Here is a 20,928-nt window from a genome sequence, read left to right as displayed (position 1 = left end):
AATGCAGTACAAACAGTAGATGGACTCACTATCAGTCACTAAGCACTTACTGAGCACCTGTTCTGAGAGGCAGAGTGTGCAAAGTAGTGCTGGACTGAGGCACTGAGGAAGAGCTGGCTCTTCTCTGTAAGTGAACTGGCTGTATGAATTTGAGCAAGTCACTTTCTCACCTGCTCTAGAGTTCAGTTTGCTCATCTGTACAACTGAAAGTGCTTGACAGGTTAATTCCAGGATTCCTTCTAGCTCTGATGACCTCGGCTTCTGTTATAGCATCTTTATTTCTTGGGGTGGGGGTGGGAGGGCATTCAGGGAAATAAATTTGGAAGAGTGGAAACATTCGGACACGTTCTGAAATAGTTTGTTAAATTCCTTCCAAAAAACCACACATTCTATTTTTCTCCTCAACTGCTTTCTTATTTTTAGGTTTATGTTTTCAAAATGATACCTTCTGAATAAATAGATGGGGACAATAAAACCACCTATAAAAACAACCTAGTAAGGTGGCAATAAAATATGAATCATGGTTCCCAGGATCAGTAGCATTGTCAGAATGTACATATCACAGTATACAACACTGACAACTGTGGTATTCTCCTGGGGGGAGGGGGAAGGGGAGGCATGTATTAATCAAGGACTGAGCCGACATTGAGGTAAAAGGGTGGGGGGATGAGATAAAATAAACTTTCCATGCCTCAGAATGACTGGCTCAAAAAGCTACCATTTGGAAGAGTTGTAGCTAAATCCAACTGTGATCCAGGTGATAAAATGGAGCTAAGGAATTGTAGGAGGTAGTTTCTGTCTCTGATTCTGTCCTTAACATGATGTATGATGTTGAAGAAGGATATCAACCTTTATCAATTTCTTCATAGTGAAGTGGGTAAAATAACACTATTTCCTTAGTTGTATATTTTTTTATAACACTGATATTTATAAAAGGTTTTGGTCTCTTTTTATGGAAGAACACAATATAACTAATAAAAAGAACTGTATTCATTTTCTACAACAAATGTTCATGAAATAAAATGAATGGTGTCACAGAGCAATTTGCTAAACTATATTTTGTAAGTACAAATAGGAATTTTCTGCATCACATACAATTTAGTCTATCGAATTAGGATGAACATTACCCAAAGAGAACACAATACAGGAGCTGTAATTTAATGATCATACTAGACAGCCACCTCCCACATAGCAAGAGGTTATCATAATTATTTACATTTGGGCGTAGAAAGAAGACAAAATGTGTCATCTTTTGGGTTGCTGCTTGCATTCAAAAAGGAAATGATCTTCTCTAAAGACTGCAGTCAGCAAAATGAATTAATTAAAACTCATCAGCTTTGATAGTGGAAACAGAAATTTACATCAAATAAAGAATTTCTCTAATTCAAGAAAAGAGGTTTTCTAGAGAAGAGAAAATCTTAAAAAGACAGAGAAAGGAAATCATGACCCTTTTGACATATCCATGAAAGCCACTTATTCAACAATGAACTCTCACAGTAATGGAGAACCACACATTCTGAGGGGTCTACACCTTGTCTTGGTCTTTCATTCTCAGAATTTCCAAGTTTTCTATTTAGTAAATGCACTCTTCCCTGGACACAGACAGATGTTTACAGAACATGTATTAGAATCAGGGAGGATAAACAGAATGACTTTCTGAATTGACTTTAAAAAGTACCTTTTCTTGTCCATCTGCTTTTGGATAATCAAATCTCTATTTGATTAGAAACTAATATTAGGGACAAAAGAAAATTGTAGACAGGAGTGCTTTCCCCAGTCTCCTAGTGAAATCACCTTCCTTGATTCCAACCTTTCCTAAATATTAAATTGAGCAGAGTTTAAGAAAAGTCTTCCCTACTGAAGTAGTTTTAAGGATAATGATGTCACTCCATGCTCATAAATATGTCCTCACCAGTTTTCTAAGGATGAGTAAGGCCAAGATACCTAACATACCTGCACACATTGTAGCATCAGTGGATGAGACTTTCTCATCTACTTATGATAAAAGAATAATAAAAAGGGCCAGGACCAGAACTAGTTAGACAACATGTAAGGTAGAAGTATTGCAATGTGCTAGAAAATGGAGTATTTCCAAAATGGTAGATTGAGTGGTTTTCAGAAATAAGGGGATTCGGGCAACTGGGAGGAGGGGTGAGTACTAGGAATATTTTATGTAAAAGAGAGTTTAGAGATTAATTTTACCTATTTCATATCTTTTCCAAGATCATACTCTAGAAAACTTTTATTTACCAGTCATTCTTATTTTTATTTCATATCTTCTGGATACCTGGTATTTGGTTAGACTTAGTAAACTGAAATTACTTACTACCTTATGCAAGGCTTCATAAACAACAACATAATGAAAGTTAAAGATCATATCCAAATTCATACAAACTATATGAGACAATTAAAAATTATGCATAATTTCAACAAATACTTGCTGAGTGTCTACAATATGCCATGCAAACTTGTATGTGCTGGCAATACCTTAGAGAACACTAACAAATATCCCTGACTTTACAGTGTTTACATTCTACTGAGGAAGGAAATAGATAGTAAGCAAACACATGTGGAATATAGACTGTGTGTCCAAAGATCGTAAGTTTATAGAAGAAAATAGGGAGAAAGAGTTCCCAGACAGGCAGATGGGGTGGCTGGGTGAAATTTTCTCTAGAAAGTTCAAGGAAGGCCTTGTTGAAAAGGTGGCTTTTATGCCACACATGAAACAGCTCTGGACAGATTTATGTATGGCATTCAAAAGAAACCTTCAGCTTTTCAGTGATCTCATATGAGCTCAAATGTCAATGCAACTTATGTGAATTTCATTTAGGTTGATTTTTTACCTCTTTCAATGTAGATTCACTTTCATAAAGTTATTGTGAAATATAATCATTCCCCACTGTCCTACATTCTACCTAAGAAAGACTACAAATCTAAGATCTTGTGATATTTAGCTATTTTAAATTTTTACAATTGTCATTTGCCTATGAAAAGTTACCCCATGAGGAAAAATATAAGCTTCATCCTGTATTATAATGCAGCAGAAAGCATAAAACTAAGACTGAAGAGATGCAGGTTCTGGTTGTCTGGTTCACACATTACCTATTAACCTCAGTTTGGAGGTTTAACCTCATTTGCATGATAAAGCATTAGACCACTTCAACAGTTCCCAAAAGGTGTTCCTCAGAGCACTAGTGCTTTTGGAAAAAAGACAACTAATGGTCAACTAAGTATGAAAACATCATTTATCACACAGACTCTAATCAGAGTCCAATGCAGGTTAAAGGATCTGAAGGGCTATTGAATAAAAGGAACCCATCGAACCATAAACTTCGTTTAACTCAGAATCTCCTAAACATACTGCAACAGACCTAGGAAAAAATCATAAATGCTCACGTTTCTTATAGTTTGGAAATTGTAATTGCTCCTTTCTATTATGTCAGTTCCATTTTATCAATAAAGATGAGCTAAGTTATACTGAGGTTAACAACTATGGAAAATCTCAAGGGTTTAAGACAAAAAAGTTATTTCTTACTCACATGATAATGTTTACTGGGGACTGGCTTCAAGCCTCAGTTCTGTGTTCTTACTGCAGTCCACAATGGGCAAAACAGTCACAGTCTGGAGCATCACCAGTTGCTGTGGCATGAAGAAAGAGAGCCCAGTGTGACCTCATTTTAAGGTGTAGTTGGAAGTATATATTTCACATGTATTTGGGACCTGTACAGGTAGTGACTGGTAAAAGACCTAACGACTCCATGCTTATCTTCTGAAATAATTTCATGGTTAAGCTACATCTAATGGATGGTGGTGGCTTTGGAGTTCTTGGATGCCTGATTTTCTTGTATTCCAATCAAGAGCTTTGGACTTTATTCTTTAGGCAATAAGATTGCTTGTGGAAAAAAAATTATCCCTTTGAGACTTGTTTTTAAGTTCTTTTAGGATAGCTTCACAATAGCCTTTTTCCTAGGGCTAGTATAGCCTTCCCTCTAAGGGTATGACCCTTAGATGGCCCCTAGTGAATGTTCTGAGTACCAAAGGAGCCTCAACTCTGGCTAGTGGGAATTTCAACAGTTCCAGACTAGTGCAAACTCTGGAATTCATTACCTGGCTGCCCAGAAATTGTTCCTTTTTCAGAAGTTTTTCTTGCTTTGTCTCTTGGAGTTTCACTGTATGCAAACAAATGTTGGCATTAAGCTAAAGATTCAGAAAGACTCTTCTGCATACTTTTGGAGCCCTTTTGCTGCACAACTCCCTGCTGCAAATGCCTTGCAAATTCTAGCTGCCTCTTCACTCAGGGAGGCCTCCAGGCACTATTCAGATTTTCCTTTATTGTGCTACAGCCTAGAAATCTCTAGGCAAAGAGCCTAAGAAACTGTAGGTCTCATTTCTTTTGTTTCCTCTCTCTCAGGGATCACTGTGCTGTGCTGTCTATTGTTCAAAATATGAAAACAGTTGTTTCCTACATTTTGCCCAGTTTTCTAGTTGTTTATGGCAAGAGGTTAATTCAAAATCCTGTTACTCTCTTATGACTGGAAACTCCTGTCTCCTAAATCTAAATTTAGTTCCAGTTTTAGAAACACTGTTTTTCAGCATGGCAGAGCACCATGTCTAGGAGGTCAAAAAATGGATTTCTTGTTTTTTCCCGGGAGAACAGAAAGCTATAAACATGATAAACTCCAATACTATACTTCCATTTCCTGAACTGTAACTCTTGGAACTAATAGGAAAAGTATATATTGACCTAAGTATATACTGACCTAAGTAATTGTCAGGATATGTAATCAAAAAGGCTGTTTCTAAGACAACCAACTTATTTATTTCTCAAGCATTAAGACATAGTAAAAAATATTTTAGGTCTTGTAAATATTTATTTTGAAGTCATACAAAAGTTAAAATACATGATCAAGGAAGTAGTATGAACTTAAATCTAGAAAAATAACAATACTTTTTAAATATATGATATTAAGCCAATGGCTTGAGTTCCTATATTGGAAGATCAAGCATTGCCTTGTGCTAATTATAACAATAATAACCTAAGAACTTGTCATTCAACTGGATCTAAATGATAAATTGTGGTTGGTATTGTATGCTAGTTTCTAGAAGCATGTCTTATTACAGGCTGCCTAATGGATATTAATTGAGTGACTGGATGAATGAAAGGTGACAAGAAAGGATGAGGTGTTGCCTTGTAGCAAAGATCTTCCCTTAGAAGGAAGGCGTTGCTCCTTAATTCCTTGATTAGTGAGTTCTGAGAAAGCATCCAAGGCAGTGAAGGGTTGGTTTTAACATACAGATAAAGAGATAGGCTTCTCACAAGAACTCTGGAAATGAAGATGATAGTAATAATAATAATATAATGAATGAATGATATAATAGTAATAGTGAATAGTGAATAATGAATCATTCCTTGTATAGTTTCTATTTACCAAACTTTGTTCTATGCACTTTTTATGTGTACCTCATTGAGTTTTTACTATTAAAACATGACAAGGTGGATGCTACGTGAGATATCTTTCAGATATCTTTCTTTCAGATATTTAGTATTTATATCACCTTCAGATATTTAGTTATTTTTTATCTTCACTATCCAAAACAATGAACTTCAGTAAACTGACAAAATGGAATCTCCACTTTATCCTGGAAACCTAGAAATTCTGTGTTGGAAAACTGCCTTGCCCCGTAGGAGTGATATATTGGCTTAATATATTTATATTCTACAATTATAATTGTAGACCCAGAGATGTTAATTATAGATAAGATAAAAGAGATGATAAGTAACCTGAGCATGGTGGCACAGCTAGTTAGTGGCAGAATCAGGTTGTAAATCTACAGTATGGCTCCAGTGCTCACAATTTTAACCACAGGGCTATACTGGCTCTCTGTGCATGGGACCAAATATAGAGGAGCCCATCAACACTGATGTAAGTAAGAAAGGTCCCCTAGGAGTTATTTTATACATCTAACAACAAATAAAGAGGTATAAAAGTCAGCCTCAAGAGGATACCTCTCAAGTCGGCAATACTTGACACACTCGAGAGTGTGTTAGCATATCCCTAAGTAAAGAGCAGAAAAATCTAAAGGGAAGATGCTGTTCAACCACCAAAGTTCTGAATAACTAAATTTGGTGTGAAGAGAAGATGATGTCCTGGTTCAAAAGAGCGAGCTGCTCTTCTCAGTGGTAGACATCACTTTTTATTACAGAGGTGTATACCTCAGACCTTCTTGAACGAAATCATTAAAAATGAAATTCTATATTTCTATAGCATTAAGATCATGCACACTAGGCAATTTTCTCTTTACACTTTTTTCAGTGTAGTTGCCTCTATGGAGAGAAGATGCTAGAGAGAGGATGTAAACACATATCGCAATACAAATTATCCTAGTTTAGACACATAAGGCTTCAGATATTTAGTTATTTTTAATCTTCTCTACCCAAAACAATGAACTTTAGTAAACTGACAAAATGGAATCTCCAGTTCATCCTGGAAATCTCGAAAATCTGTATTGGAAAACTGCCTTGCCTGCTAGGAGTGGTACATTGGCTTAAACTGAACACTATTCTTTAAACTTCTACTCTCTCTTCTGTTGCAGCCGAAGGGAAAAGGATTATTATTTGGTTATTCCATTGTGTGTCTAGTGAAATTATACAGGTTTGGGGATTTGAATGAATATTTGGAATTATAACCATAGGACTAACATTTACTAAATACTCACTATGACCCAGCCACCATCCTAAGAACTTTACATTGTTTTATTGAAGTCCTGTGTAGAAGATCCTATTATTAGTCTCATTCTACAGAAGAGAAAATTGAGGCTGAGTGAGGTTTAATACCTTGCCTAAGTTCACAGACATAGTAAATAGATATGAACTCTGTTACCTCCAAAGCCTATGTATGTCCTATAACATCTGCTATACTTTCTTCCAATATGGCATCCATTTACAATATCGATATATAGAATCCAAATCCAAACATATAGCCAACATAAGAGTTGTTTTTGTGCCCTAATCTTAATTATTTTGCTATTGTCATCCTTGATATTATATTTGTCCAATACCACCAGGTTTGGAAATAGAATAGATACAACAGTATCTCCTATGCTCTGTTATTTCAAAACACCCCAACAAACAATTCCACTTCCATACCTTAAAGTCAGTTATAGTCAGTTCAAGTTTTCCATTCTGTTGGAAGTCAGTGGTATACCATCCCTATTCTATTTCTTCACATATGAGCTGATGAATGATGTTACTTCCCTTTATTTTTTTCCTGTGATTTAGATTGTGAAGAAGAATAAAAGGGTTAAAGTTCCTAGGCTCAAAGTAGAATTTACCGGAAATGAGAATATGTGTAATAATTTCCAAATTGTATTTACGGATACCATTTTATTCTATTGATTGGAAACTACTCAGCAAAAGGATTCATACAAAGGAGATAAGAGAGAATGAGCAATTGAAACAAAGCATTGATGGAAGTTTCCTAACAGCAAAAAATGAGAAGGCTGTGCCATCCCAGGGGAAGTGGGGGGTGGACCCAATGCCTGAAACAATGAGAGCTGGGATGGAGTCAATGGCAGTGAATCCCGTAATTACTAAATTAGACTGTTCCATTTCTGGATAATGCATGCTGCATTTTCATCTTGATTTAAAATCCAATTAGTTCAGGATCATCACTCCTGTTAGTTCTAGCTTCTATCTGGTGGCTTTGAGAATTGGACAATAGATTAGTACTTGTGTGGGTTCTTTGTAGGCCCTCTTTGAAGACATGGCTTTTTAAATCTATGGCAACAGGTGTCCTCCCTCCCACTCTTACATATTTTACTGATTACTCTCTTGGTCTAGCCTCAAATTTTCTCAAGTCAGAGTAACCAATGAAATGCTACATTGGTACATATATGGCTTTTCAATAAATAATGACAACCAACCATGACACATTTGTCCTTCAAATTACTGCTTCCTTTTACATGTTTTGTTTTCTTTTCTATGTAAAGAGTTTGCCATAATGGATTAGTGTCATTTTTAATTCTCTTGTTTTTATTTACTGAAATCATTAGGTAAATTTTATATCCATTATGAAGAAAAGAAACTTCAAAGGAAAAGAACACATTTGAGGTTTGCCAAATATAAGGGATGAAGACTTCCAGAAAATGAGCATTTTGTTCTTTTCTGGTGAGAGTGAAAAGGAACGTCAGGAAGTTCAGTGACATAGCTTCACTTTGTTCACATGCCTGTATGGGTAAGTAATCAATTAAAGACTGTAAATCTGCTTCAATGGAAAGACTTTAGGATTTACATATTAGGGACGCCTGGGTGGCTCAGTGGTTGAGCGTCTGCCTTTGGCTCAGGGCGTGATCCCGGGGTCCTGGGATCGAGTCCCACATCGGGCTCCCTGCAGGGACCTGCTTCTCCCTCTGCCTGTGTCTCAGCCCCTCTCTGTGTCTCTCATGAATAAATATATAAAATCTTAAAAAAAAAAAGGATTTACATATTAGAGTACGTTAATCTGTAGTTCATAATTATGGAATTACTCTGAATATAATTTTGCTTTTCCTTATTGAATACATACAGAAGAACTTCTGGAATGGTGATATAATACATGTTATAAAAATGTGTTCTCCATAGTGAAGTGTGATGAGTTATAGACTACAATAGTTTCACCACAAGAAAGAAAACAGGCATTTTTTTCTTCCATGGGCTTGCTGAAGAAATGTGGAACATTGATTGAGAGCTACTTGTTAATTCACACTAGGGAATCATGTAGATTACTTAATTTTGAAAATTACAATGTAAACAAAACCAATGCCATAAAGGAGTTCAAGGGCCCTACATCAAAATAATATTTTGTTCATTTACTTTGACAAGTGTGGTTCATATACTCAAGTGTTACTTATGATTATATTACATTTGAATTAACATAGTGCATTTCATAAAAATAATGAAATTTTAGTGATGTAATAACTTATAGAGAAAGTTCATCACATTTTTCTGATGTGGATGTTTTAAACAATTTATATGCATTTATGGCCCATTAATGTTACCCTATGTCTCTCTCTCAGGCTCACTCTCTCTCCCTTTCTCACTTTTTCATACATAAGGGATTAAAAATAAATTTAGCAATTTTCTGCCTTTTCATAACCTCATAGATTATTATTAAAAATGATTGTGTGGTTGATAATTCATACATTTCTGTATTCCTAGTCTGCATTCTTCATATTTTCTTTTTTTAAGAAATATCAGTTAGTTAACATACAGTGTAATATTAATTTCAGGTATAGAGGGACCCCTAGGTGGCTCAGTAGTTGAGCATCTGCCTTTGGCTCAGGTCACGATCCCAGAGTCCTGGGATCATGTCCCTTGTTAGGCTCCCCACAGTAAATCTGCTTCTTTCTCTATGTCTCTGCCTCTTTGTGTCTCTCATGAATAAATAAATTAAATATTTTTTAAAAATTGCACTTCGAATTTAAAAAAGCAATCAAGGTCACCTATGTGGCTCAGTCACCACTCATTGTTAATTTTGGGTCAAGTCATAATCTGAGTCTGAGATGGAGCCCTCTGTAGGGCTTCAGGCTTAGCGGGGAGTCTAGTTGAGATTCTCTCCCTCTTCCTCTGCTCCCCCCACCCAGCTTGTGCACGCTCTCTTTCTCTCAAATAAATAAATAAAACGTTAAAAGAAAAGCAATCAAATACCAGAATATAGTATATTTACTAAAGTAAAAAATCTATTTCTCCTCCAAAAAACTTGCAGAAGTAACCAAGTGATTTTCCTTTATTATCAGTGATGGTAAGATCACTGAATAAGCCCAATTCTAAGAAGTTTGATTTCAGGCAGAGTTCCATCTGCAAAAGCATCCTAATAAACTAAAGACATATTAGTTCAACTGATGTTTTGTGTGATATGTTTATTTTAGATAACATCATAAAGATGTGGGTTGAGTCCATGAAGTTATGCTATAGCATTTTCCATATTAATAAATAGCTTGAGTTTTTAATATGCAGACAACATAGCATTTATTTCTTTGTTTCCTTTATTTTCTATTAGGGGTTAGAAGTGAACACACCTATTTTACTTACAGTGTTTCTAACAGTTTTTATGGAAAATATCCTTTATATGGCAAACAAAAAATGGAAAATGTATTTTCTTTTACAATTGCTTATCAAACCCTCTATCTTCAGTTTATGAGGGATGGCCTAAAATACCTCTCAGATGCCTTACCAAGATTCTTTACTTTTAAAGAAAAAGAAGCAGATTTCATTCATTACCAGCCCATCTCTGCTCAATTAGGAAGCAAATGAGTAGATGCTTCTGGGTTACTTTATCCATAACGAATGCATGGATATTGCTGGTTTCTAGCAGAGTCACAAAGATAGAAGATGGCTCTGAAAAGAAAAGTGCTAGTCCCTAGGGATCAGAATCCTTGTACCTGTCAGAAAGTTAAATGTGTCTCAGCTGAAGGCAGCTGTTCACTTAGACTTTCAAAAGAGAAACCCTTTTGATGGATTAAAAAAATTATCCACACATACACATATATTGCAAAATGTCAAGGGTGTGTGCAAATCAAGGACACATATATGGCTTGCTTTAGCAAAAATGGAGAAGGAGTTATGAAAAAAAAATAGATTTCCTGCCAGCAATGGTACGTTATTTCCACTACATTAGTCTGGCCAAACTCAATATTCCCACATCAGTTTTGGCTGAGGCCCTTACTATTACCATGGGAGACATGAAGGGTGAGAACAGACAGCAGCTCCTGGATAATTAGAGTAAGTGGTAGGGTCTTGGAGGACAGTGATGATTTTAATGTATAGTAGGGTGTTGGGTGTGTAGTGTAATACATATCTAAATCATGCCATGGTTCAAAGAATCCAGCAAGAGCTAGAAAGTCACTCAAGGCTAGTTTTTCTCTATTAAGAGCCACTTAATTTACCTCCATCCATTATGTAAATGTAGGTTAAATGTAAGTTTCACTTGTCCTTTGGAAAGGGTATGAAAACATATTTTATTTTTGTAGTTTCCTGCAGCTTAACAATACTGCCTATCAATTTAGTTTTCAGAACTGCAGGATGGGGGTGGGATTATTTGAAGGTTCTGGGAAAGAAGGAACATCAATGAGGCACCGATCATCTCAAAGTTCAACGTTAGGACAGTGTGTTTGGCTACCCTGGTCTATTGGCCAGAAAGGGCACCAAAGGCTGAAAGATACTCTCTACACAGAGGGCAGTGACTCAAGTTCAATGCACAGCCACAAGCATTCGTGGATGGTGGTAAATTCTGGCACAGGATGTGCCCTGCAGACCCACTTGTGGTGTGAGACATGAACAATTAATGTTATGAATGAAGAGAACTGTAACATTAGAACTCCTGTTTATGGCACACCTGAAGTGGAGGTCATGAGGTCTAGGTCAGCAAGTATATCACTACAGTTGTGAGACCACAAGTAAATAAATCCTTCTGTGCACAATTTTCTTCAGTTGTTAGAGGAGGATTTTTTTTCCTTGTAGGGTAGATAGTTTTCTTATAGAGTAGATGTGATTGATGCTACCTATTAAGTGACTAGCACAGTGCCTGGCACCTATATGTACTCACTAAATAGTTGATAAATATAAGCACGGTTATTTTTGGATATTATAAAGAAGCAACATCCTGTGATGAAAAGTACCCATTATTCAGGACCAGAAGTCTTGGAATAAGTTTTGTCTTCACATGAATGTAGGCAGTGCCTTACAGATATCTAGTATTTTGTAGCACAAAAAAATAGCATTTAAAAACAGCACATCATTTAATTGCTCTGCTTTCTCCTCTGTGATATTGAAGAAAAACAGTAGCACCTGCCCAACCTACTTTACACACTTGTGATTATGAAGTACGATAAGAACTCTGTAAGTACCATGTAAATGGCAGTTATGTACGTGTTAATTATTTTCCCTGTTATTATCTAGAGGTGGTATTGAACAAGGGTCCATGGGAGTACACACATGGTTAGAGGTGATAGCTTAGTGACTTTATCTAAAACAAATTAAGTTGGGATTCTGGAGATCCCAATATGCAAACAAGATCAAATGAAATTAAGTGATAACAAAAGAATGGTGATTTTTTTCAATTAGCTTTAGGTGATCATATCTAAGTGAATTAATTTGTACTTACTAAGCACTTAAATGAATTAAACGTATTTATTAAGCACTTATAATACAAATGAGACAAGACAATAACCTTTATGGGAGCAGAGGCTGGCTCTGTCTTTGCTAAACCATTCTCTCTCAGTGTCTAGCTTTGAATAAATGAATAACACTGTATTTGCTGTGTTGAGGGAAATACTGAAATGCAAGACATAGTCCCTATACTACCTGTCTCTTTTCTTCAAACATTAATTGAGAAGCTATTATATGACAGGCAGTCTGCTAGACTAGGGAAATAGGCAAACAAGAAATAGACCATTGCATTGACAAGTTAACAGCCCAGAGAGAGGTTTACATGTAGAAAGATGAGATGAATATGATGCAATGTGACAGGTGATATAAGAGCATGAACAAGTGCTATGGGAGACTCATGGATAGAACAATTTACTCTGCCTACATCATACCAGTTACTTCTATATAAAATATCTGGAGAATCATACAAGGCTGTGTATACTCAAGTGATGGAATAGATATTTCAAGAATGCAGAGAGTAGAAGCCTATTTTCATTACAGATCAAAGAATATACTACACAGTATCAGTCACTAATAGAAATTATCTAATACTTGGCTTATGGAGCAATGGGAAAATAAATATGAAATCTAAGGAAATCTTTTGCTGAGTTAGAATTATTTGGAGTCAGGCACCTGATTCCAAGTTGGTGCTCAACTAACCCCCAAATTGGTACCTGGAACAAATCTTTTTGATCATACCAACAGTTCTGGGCATTCATACATTGTTAGTGCATTTACAGTTTTAAATCATTGGTAACATTATGCTATGCCAAGAAAAATGGAAGAGCAAAATCTTCATGCTCCCTAAATAATAATCTTGACTTTCTGACTACTGAAGACCTTCAACCAGTATAGGAGATTTTGGCTCCTTTTCCAAAAGGTGAGGCAAATGAAGACTTTTTTTAAGCTCTTGATTCACAGGCTTCTTGTCTGTCTTTACCCATTCAATCCTTGACTTCAGTATCTCCTCTTTGTTTGAATTCCTCCTTTCCAATGTTCTAGTCCTCTATCGTCTCTCAGCTACCTATTCTCCTGCTCAGACCCTAATTTATAGGGTCTAAATTATACTTCCATACAACTTAATCTGGAGTCTGGATATACCACTCTTTGAAAATTGGGCTTCATCCTTGATAAGCTCTACACTTCAAACTAGCCCTCTACCCATTTAATCCATCAAGTCCAGTTGCTGCTGTGTCAAAAATATACCTTGCATCCATCCATTCTGTCCTCTCCTTGCATTACCTTTGGTTAAACCACCATCAATCACTTAGTTACTATTAAACTCGTAACTATAGCTTAACAAACCAGTAACAATCCTAATAAAAATAGTAGCACAGTTAAGCAGACATGCTAAATTTTCTATTAAAGAAAGATTAATGTAAGATTCATTTACCTTAAAAAAGAGAATGTAGCTTAAAAAGAAATGTAAATAAAGCTTAAAGCACCTGTACCAACTCAATGCCTACATTACACTGACATCATTTGCCTTTTTACGACCACATATGAGCTAATTTATATTACAAAAGCATGTTTAGAGCAAATGATGGCTCTTTGTAAACTCTCTAAAGGCCAGTATTCTATGAAAGTAAATCTTTAATTTGTCCAGAAATTTTAGAATCATTTGAATTATTAATTAATTTGAATTAATTAATTAATTATTATATTGAATGTATATATGGTGAAAAGTCTGATACTCTGAATTTTACTATCTGTTGTACCATGTAAGACCCATGTCACCTTGACTATTTCATGATGTCTTTTGAACAAAAAAGGAAACAATTAGGGATGCCTGGGTGGCTCAACGGTTAAGCTTCTGCCTTCAGCCCAGCATATGATCCTGGAGTCCTAGGATAGAGTCCCACATTGGGCTCCCTGCATGGAGCCTGCTCTTCCCTCTGCCTGTGTCTCTGCCTCTCTCTCATGAATAAATAAATAAAATCTTAAAAGAAAAGGAAACAATTAAACTTGACTTGCTTTCATCATGGGATTAGAATGTCTGAATGAGTTACAATGAATATAAATGAGATTATGTAATGAGCATAATGAATATAAAATGACTTTAACACTAAACAATACTACATAAAGGCAAAATGTTTAGATATTTAAGAGGAAATACTTAACTATTGGTAATTAATAAATCTTGACTGTGTATATCACAAAAAGGGCATAGCGTCTAGAGTGCACATCTATGAAACTCTGCCTTTAAACAGAGATGCCATCCACAACTCTCAAGGCGCAAAGTCCCACCTTTTCAAGTAATCACAAGAGGAGGGCAAAGAAAAATATTGCAACAGGGTAAATATTAAGCCAACTGAATCAGCCTGGAAACTGAAGCACATTTCCACTGCCAGGGTATGACATCCTGCGGCTTTTGTGACAATGGAGTAACCTAAGGAAGCTTTCCTCTGACCATCAAGGTTTCCTGAGCTAGCAACAAGGAGACAATGCATAGGGATTCCCACTGCCAAAGGGAAATGTATATCTGGTGATAATTGTCCATGATCATTTCCTACTTTGCAAGGAATCAAAGATAATATTATAGGGAGTCATGGCAAATCACTCAGACCCAAGTCCATATGTAAATATACCTATACTTACATCATCTATATCTATATTTTTAATTGTTTAATGGTAAAGCAGAAGTTAAGTCTAAGATTCAATATGTAAATGGAAGTGTCGGACATTTTGGGTAAGATTGGTTTCAGTGGGTGAGCAGTTCAAAACCAAATGTAGGGTAATGGAAAAAGTTCCATAGATTATAGGTCTCAGAGGCAAAGTGACTGGAGATGATGGATTAAAAACGTGGACTCAATTACCTAGTGACTTGATGGCCTGGAAATAAAAATGAGAGGGATGGATAAGGGAATACAGCCATTGGTGGAATCTAATTTGGCATTTAAACGGGGCTTGAAAACCTCAGAGGAGCAGATTGCAGTTCTAATTATGGATAATGTTTCACTTCATTTTAAAAATGAGTCATTGGAAAGGCAGTGAAAAAAAAAAAACAAAAACCTACATTTTCTTGGTTCTCTCCTCTGTGCAGGAATTAGAACCCTAAAGAAAAAGCTAGCAGTATTTCAACATGCCTTTTGGCTTCATTCATTTATTTTTCAATCACTCATGCAATCATTCAGGCAATATGCAAATAATTAGTACATCTTCTAGGTGTAAGGTGAGGATACTGTTAGAGGTGTAGCACCACAAATCAAAGCCAAAAACTGAGAACTGTGGTCCACATAGCAAGTGCATAAAGTTCCATGTAAATAGAATACCTTCACAGACCTATTGTACTAGTGTATCTATTTTTAATGAAAAAATCATTAATTTTAACAAAAACAATGCATGTATATGGTTAAAAATATTTAACAGTAAAATAAACACATGCACACACACACACACACACACACACATCATTCCTGCCTAAACTCAAGACCTAAGTTCTATACAGGTAATAATTATTAATAATTTCCATATTTATGTAACATCCTTAAAAATGCTAAGATTCCAATATTCATACTCTTCTGCCACTTGGCTTTTGTTTTGTTCACAATATGTATTTGAAACTTCTTCATGTTAGCACAAAACAAGTAATTTGTTTTCAGCCACTTAGTTTTCCATCCTGCAACCATGGCATAGTTTTGGGGATAATATGAATAAATATATAGCTTTAAAAATTATCTTATTATTACAAGCAATGCTGCATATAAATTCCCAAAATAGAAATTCTGGATGAAAACCATATGCATTTCAGAGTTAGACTGACAGGGCCACATTTTGATCATGTGTACATATTCACATTTCCTCATCACTACCAGTTCACTCTTGCCAACACTAGGTGTTATAAAACTATGCAATTCTGTCAAATGGATAAGTGATAAACCGCATCTTGTTTGGTCTGTGTGCCTTTAAATATAAGAAATAATGTACTTTTTTAATTTTAAAAAATTATTCTCTTCCCACAAATTTAACCCTCCTTTCCTTGCCTCCCTCCAAATCATGAGAATAGTGACGGGGACCCTGTGGAGGCAGCCTTCCCACTGCAGAGCCCTACTTTCCATCCATGCTCTTCAGGAGAGCCCCTCCAGGGGCGACCCACTCCCTGCTGGTCCTTTCCGTCAGGACCTCAGGAGGGTGTGGGAAGTCCTTGCAGATTCCTGGACAACTTCCACCGCATCTATGGTTTCTCCTGCGCCACTAGAACAGTGACGGCATTTTATTTTATGTAACAAACACATATGATGAAGCACTTTGTGCCATGCGCTGTTCTAAGCCTTCTAGAAATGTTAGCCTATCTAATCCTCAAAACAACCCAGTGGGGTAGGGACCATTCATTAGCCACTCTCACAGGGAAAAGGGCAGCTATTAATAATTACACTGGGACCACAGGTAGGGGCTGGAACTGTCTGGGTGAAGCAGGACACACGGCCACCCTGTTTCTACCACTTTGAAAAGACAAGAGCACTAGGGGGACATCTCCCAAGGCTTCTACCCAGGAGGTTGGGCACAACAGGCACACCTGGACTGGGTGGGGGCACCCCTAACTTTGGGGACTCAGGTCCTCCTGACCCAGTGTATGTTCTGTGCTTCCCCAAATAGTTTGATTTCATGGCCAAAAGCACCGAAGGATCAAAGATGAGGGAGGCAGTAAAAAGGCACCTTAAAAAAAAAAAAAAAAGGCTCCTTAAAGCAGAAAGCTTCGGAGGCAGGAGGAAAGGGCAAGCCTCTTGGACCTGACAGGTCAGAGTTTAATCCCACCCTCTCCCTAAACACAGTGTGGGCTTGAGCAAGAGACTTCTTTAAGACTCAGTTTCCTATCTGTAAATAGTATCACTACCAATACACAGAGCTGCTGTGAAGTATCAGCGATGTCTATAAAGGGAATGTCAACCAAATTTGTTATTGCTCTGTAATTTGCCTCATCCTTTGGATTGTGTTTTTTTTTTCTTTTTCTTATTTATCTGAAATAAGAATGTATTAATAGATTTTGCCTTTGCAGTATACATTGGGAATATATTTTGCTGACTTACAACTTTTGCTTGGTTTATTATTTTACCATACAGGATATGCTAATTATGTTAGTTTTATAAATTCTTCTGTTTTATGAATTCTGGGTTTGCTTACACACTCCAGAAATATAAAGAAATTTCTCTATAATTGCTTGCAGTGCTTTATTTAAAAGATTTTATTTATTCATGAGAGACACAGAGAGAGAGAGAGAGAGAGAGGCAGAGACACAGGCAGAGGGAGAAGCAGGCTCCTTGCAGGGAGCCTGACGTGGGACTCGGTCCCAGGACTCCAGGATCACGCCCTGAACCAAAGACAGACACTCAACCACTGAGCCACCCAGGCATCCCTGCCTGTAGTGCTTTAATGCTATCATTATTTTATGTTGTTTAAATATTCGATCTATATGAAATCATTTGAATAGGCTTACTGAGTATAATAAACCACGTATATGTTAAGTGTGCAATTTGATAGGGTGGCACATGTATACATACCTGCTAAATCATCACAGTCAAGATGGTGTGGATGTATTCATCACTTGAAAAGTTTTCTCTTGCACCCTTTTTATTCCTCCCTGCTTTCCAGCCCCTATCCAAACCATCCCCACGTATCACTAATCTAATTTCTATCACTTTATATTTTTAAAAATTTTTAAAAAGATTTTATTTATTTATTTATTCACGAGAGAGAGAGAGACCGGCAGAGGGAGAAACAGGCTCCATGCAGGAGCCCCATCTGGGACTCGATCCTGGGACTCCAGGATCACATCCTGAGGCCAAGGCAGACGCTTAACTGCTGAGCCACCCAGGGATCCCTAATTTCTATCACTTTAGACTGGTTCTCACTTGCTAGAATTTTATACAAATATAGTATATACTATATATATATAGTATATACTTCTTTGGTCTGGTTTCTCTCACAATAGTTATGTTGTGATTCATTCATGTAGCTGTATCAATAGTTCATTCCTTTTTATTGTTAAATAGTATCTCATTATATGACTATAAACAACTTGTTTATCCATTTACTTATTGATGGACATTCAAGTTTTTTTTTTTTTTGTTATCGGTCATTACAGATAAAGGTGTGATGGACATTTGTGTACAAGTCTTTGTATGGATATACATTTTCATTTCTGTTGGTCAAAGCCCTACGAGTGGAACAGCTAGTTAGTTTGGTGGGTGTATGTTTAACTATTTTAAACAGACTGTTTTCCAGTATGGTTGCACCAGTTTATACTGCTACCAGCAAGGTATGGTAGCTGGTCATTCACATCCTCACCCTTGACGTGGTACTGTCAGTTAAAAAAACTGTTACCATTCTGATAGATGTGTAAAAGTATCTCCTTGTAGTTTTAACTTATATTGCCCGAATGACCAGTGTTATTGAGCAATTTTTCATGTGTTTGCTATTTATTTATTGCTGGTAAAATGCCAGCCCAAATCTTTCACATATTTTTTATTAAGATATTTTCTTATTATTGAGTTTTGTGAGTTCTGTATGTTCTCTGTTTTTCTCTAAAAAAATACAAATTTTTACAATGATTTTGAGCAACTTTTCATGTGTTTGCTATTTGTTTAATTTTGGTAAAATGTCAGTCCAAATCTTTCACATATTTTTTTATTAAGACATTTTCTTATCATTGAGTTTTATAAGTTCTCTATAGATTCCAAATATAACTTTTTTTTAAGTTTTTATTTATTTATGATAGTCACACAGGGAGAGAGAGAGAGAGGCAGAGACATTGGCAGAGGGAGAAGCAGGCTCCATGCACTGGGAGCCTGACGTGGGATTCGATCCCGGGTCGCCAGGATCGCGCCCTGGGCCAAGGCAGGCGCTAAACCGCTGCGCCACCCAGGGATTCCCCAAATATAACTTTTTATCAGATATATGCTTCCCAAATATTCTCTTCCAGTCTGTTTTTCTTAATTTTTATGGAGTCTAATGTGTCATATTGTTGGATCAGGTTTTTGGTGGTTTAGCTAGGATATATTTGCCTAACTCAAGGTCACAAAGATTGTTTTTCTTTTTTATTGTAGAAGTCTTAGTTTTAGGTTTTTTATTTAGGTCTATGATTCATTTTGAGTTAATTTGTTAGTATAAGATCAAAATTTATATATAGATACCTAGTTAGTTCGTTCAGCACCATTTTTGAAAAGATTATTCTTACTCCACTGAACTTGCTTCATCAGAAATCAGTTGCCATTTTTTGCATGGGTTTTTTTTTTTTTTCTAGAGTCTCAATGCTGTTCCACTGTATTTTGCCTACTTTCACCACAATACCATGCTGCTTTATAATAAAACTAATAATAAAGTAGTATTAGTTCTTTAACTTTGTTCATAATCTTAAAAACTATTTATATATTCTGGTTCCTTTGCATTATTGTGTGAATTTTAGAAGTAGCTTGCCAATTTCTATGTATGGAAAGCCACTGAGATTTTGACTGGGATTATATTGAATCTGTAGATCAATTTGAGGAAAACTGATAACAATATTGAGTTTTACAACTCAAGATAATCCAGGAGGGTTTAATAAAGGTTAACTTCAAAAGTGTGGGTCAGGATATAGAAAAATCCACGGGTAGAATGTAGTTCTTGGAGTTGTCTCCCCTTACACTTGAATTTGCAAAGAAAAGGAGTGTTTAATGAAACCAAAAGGGACAATAATTAATGAGGGTTCTCCTGGGAGAAGCTGTGATATCTGAGATTGAGGATGTAAATATCCTGTCCTCACTCCTCCTTCCCTCTCTTCTCCTACTGGGGAGACAAATCCAAGTAGACATGGAAGGGTAGCAAGCAAAGATCATCTGTTAGGAAGATTATGTGCCTCTTCTCCTTTGTCTTACAGAATTTCCATGGTCAAACCATTTGTACATACTTGGGATAGACTCGATTTGATCGTATTTTACTATTTTTTACATGCCCAATCCTATAATTAGGATATTACTATCAATATTGATGAATACTATTTACTACTATTCTGTAGTTATTCCATTTTGTACTCTGTTAGGTTTTGGCAGTGACTTTGGAAGACTAGGAATTATTCCTCTTCTCTCTATGATCTAAAATTGTTAAGATAACCTACATTTTCTTTGCAAGTTGAAAAAATTAATCAACTGATAAATGAAACTGTCTGAAGCACGTGTTTTTAGTGGTGTGAGAATGACTTGTGGTTTTCTCAGTTTCTTCTATAGTAATTCTTTTGTTATTTTTCATTTATATTTTCATAGAAAATTATCCATTTTGCAGAGTAAAATTTATATTTTCAGTATATTTTTATTTTCCTTACATCAATTAATTTCCTTACTTTTCATTTTTGTTTAGTTTAATTGTCCTTTGTGCTTGAATTATCTATAATCATATCTAATTTTAAACTTTCTACCTCTCAAATAATGCTTATAACTTAGAATACTTATGGTGTCTCATATATTTCTTGAATAGTTGGCTATTAAGTTTCATACCACATAGTATTTTCCTGCAAACAACTGGCTATTGGTTTGCTTTTTTTCCCCCCTCTATTTTTTTTTTTTTTTGATTTTGGTTTTATCTCTATCAAGTTTGTTCTTTCAATCCATTTTATCTTTTTTGCTAGTAAATTGCATACTTAATTGTTAATTTCATTCCTTTTTGCATACAATTTTAAGACTATGAACTTTCCTTAAGGACAATGTCGATGATAGTCCATAGATTATAATTTGTGGGAGTTTTCTCTATTATTATTTTGTCAATACTTTGCAATT

This window comes from Canis lupus, chromosome 4 (genome assembly GCF_003254725.2).
Source record: "Canis lupus dingo isolate Sandy chromosome 4, ASM325472v2, whole genome shotgun sequence".
NCBI classification, from domain to species: Eukaryota; Metazoa; Chordata; class Mammalia; order Carnivora; family Canidae; genus Canis; species Canis lupus.
Note: the sequence above shows the minus strand (reverse complement) of the source record.